Source organism: Octodon degus, unplaced genomic scaffold, assembly GCF_000260255.1.
Source record: "Octodon degus isolate 3935 unplaced genomic scaffold, OctDeg1.0 scaffold00098, whole genome shotgun sequence".
In the NCBI taxonomy this organism is placed as follows: domain Eukaryota; kingdom Metazoa; phylum Chordata; class Mammalia; order Rodentia; family Octodontidae; genus Octodon; species Octodon degus.
Genome location: NW_004524674.1, coordinates 4,973,690 through 4,976,240, shown reverse-complemented (window position 1 = coordinate 4,976,240; position 2,551 = coordinate 4,973,690).

Here is a 2,551-nt window from a genome sequence, read left to right as displayed (position 1 = left end):
GTAATCTTCTTGGCTCAGCTTCCCAGAGTGCTGGCATTACCAATGTACATCACTAGTCTCAGTTTATATCAATACTTTTTTTTTTTTTTTTTTTTGCAGAACCAGGGATTGAACTCAGTCCCTTGCACTTGCCAGGGAAGCACTTATTCCACTGAGCCATCTCCACGGCCCTATATCAATACATTTTTAAATCTAGTACCCTGATGATAGGCAGACTCTTTATCCAAGGAAGTCTTAAAACAACCAAACAAACAAAAAAACAGCTTTCTTGAGGTATAATTGGCATTGAATAAATCGTCCATTTCTTAAGTATGTAATTTAAGAAACAGCTAGTCTAGCCTTGAACTCACTATGTAGCCCAAGCTGGCTTCAAACTCAGATCATCCTGCCTTAGCCTCCCAAGTGCTAGGGTTACAGGTATGATCCACCATACCTGGCTCTCTGGTCATTTATTATTATTTATTTTTTGAGGAACAATGTATTGAACTCAGGCCCTTGTGCTTGCCAGGCAAGCACTTATTCTACTGAGCTATCTCCCCGGGCCCAACCCAACATTTTTATGAGTTCTTCCCCCCGCCTTCATTTTTTTTTTTTTTTTTTTTGCGGAACCGGGGATTGAACTCAGGCCCTTGCGCTTGCCAGGGAAACACTTATTCCACTGAGACATCTCCCCAGCCCCACCCCCCTTCATTTTTAAAAATAGTTTTATGTTACTTTTTCATGTTTTACTTTACTTTATCTTCCTTTTTTTCTGGCTGCACGGGGAACTGAACCCATGACCCTCATACCAGGCTGTGTCCCTAGCACTTTCTCAGTTTTCTCTTTTGAGAGTTCTCCCTAAATTGCTCAAGCTCAGCCTCCCCCATAGTCCACCTTTTTTTAAAAAAATTATTTATTTATTTTATTTTGGTGGTAGCAGGGATCAAACTTAGAACTTTACGCATGCCAGGCAAGCACTTATTCCACTGAGCTATCTCCCAGCTCACCTTTAATTTTTTTTTAATTTTTACTTATTTATTTTTAATTTTATTTATTTATTTTTGCAGTACCAGGGATTGAACTCAGGACCCTGCCCTTACCAGTCAGGTGCTTATTCTACTGAGCTATCTCCCTGGCGGAAGCCCACCTTAAAAAAAAAAAAAATCATCAAGAGCCGGCCAGATAGCTCAGCGGACTAATGTGCCTGCTTAGACAGGTACAGGACCAGGTTTGATCCCAGGCATGCCATGTTGGCCCTGCCCCTGGGGCATGCTGAGATGGCAACTGAGACTGGGCATGGTGGTGCATGCCTATAATCCCAGGGATTGGGAGGCTGAAAACAGGAGGATCATTACAAGTTTGATCTGTGTAGTGAGACCCTATAGACCCTGTACTAAATTCATCAAAATTTAAAAAAAAAAATAATTCATAGTTTGGGTTTTTTGGTACTATTGCTGAAACCCAGGGCCTCATGCCTGGTAAACTAGTGCTCTGTCACTAAGAACTGAGCCAGGGCTTTTGCACTAAGGGACCTCCACAGCATTAATTAATTAATTAATTAATTTACTTATTTATTTATTTTTGAGATAGTGTCTCATTAAGTCAATGTATTTGGCTTTGAAGGCTTGAACTTGTGATCCAGGGCATGCTATCATGCCTAACTTTACCTATTCCTTTTTTTTTTTAAATTTTTTTTTAATTATTCATTTATTTTTATTTATTACATTTATTTATTGTGTTTGTGTGTGGCCAGCTCAGCCCACCAGGGGGCGGGGCTGGCTGGCATGTGGTGCTGGGGGATTGACCCGCGTGGTCCCTGTACTTTGCCAAGCTTGTTTCAAGTATGTGCTTTAGACCACTGAGCCATCTCTCCAGCCCTACCTATTCCTTTTAAAATTTTATTTAAAACAGGGTTTCAGCCAAGTAGCACACACATGTAATCCCAGCACTTAGGAGGTTGAGGCAGAAAGATTGCCTCGAATTTGAGACTAGACTGGACTACATAGTAAGTCCAAGTTCAGCCTGAACTACATATCGAGATCCTGTCTCACAACATAGTATTTCACTAAGTGCCTAGAACACTAAGTTGCCTAAAATTTGTGATTCTTCTGTCTCAAATTCCTAAGCAGTTGGGATTACACATATGCACTACCATGCCCAACTTTTTTTTTTAAGATTCCAATATTTATATCCTCATAGATCTAAATCTATGGTTGTTGTTTCTGTAGAGTCTCGCTCATGGTTGATTATTTCCTTGTATGTCTAGTGAGTCATGGTGGTGAGATCATGTATTATTGATCTTAATCTAGGAATCCTATTTACTCTAGAGAGAGATTTCATCTGTTTTCTGCTAGGAATCAGCAGTTGCAACCAACCTGGGACATCTTAGACATTGCTTCTAGAGTGCTAAAAGAACAAAAAGGGGCGGAGGGTGTGGCTCAGAGGTAGAACACTTGCTTAGCATTGTATAAGATCCTGTATTCCACTCCCAGCACCAAAAAGAACAAAAATGTTTTTGTATACTTTTACACACCACTGCTGACAACCAGATATCCCCCAAGTAATTTTCTTT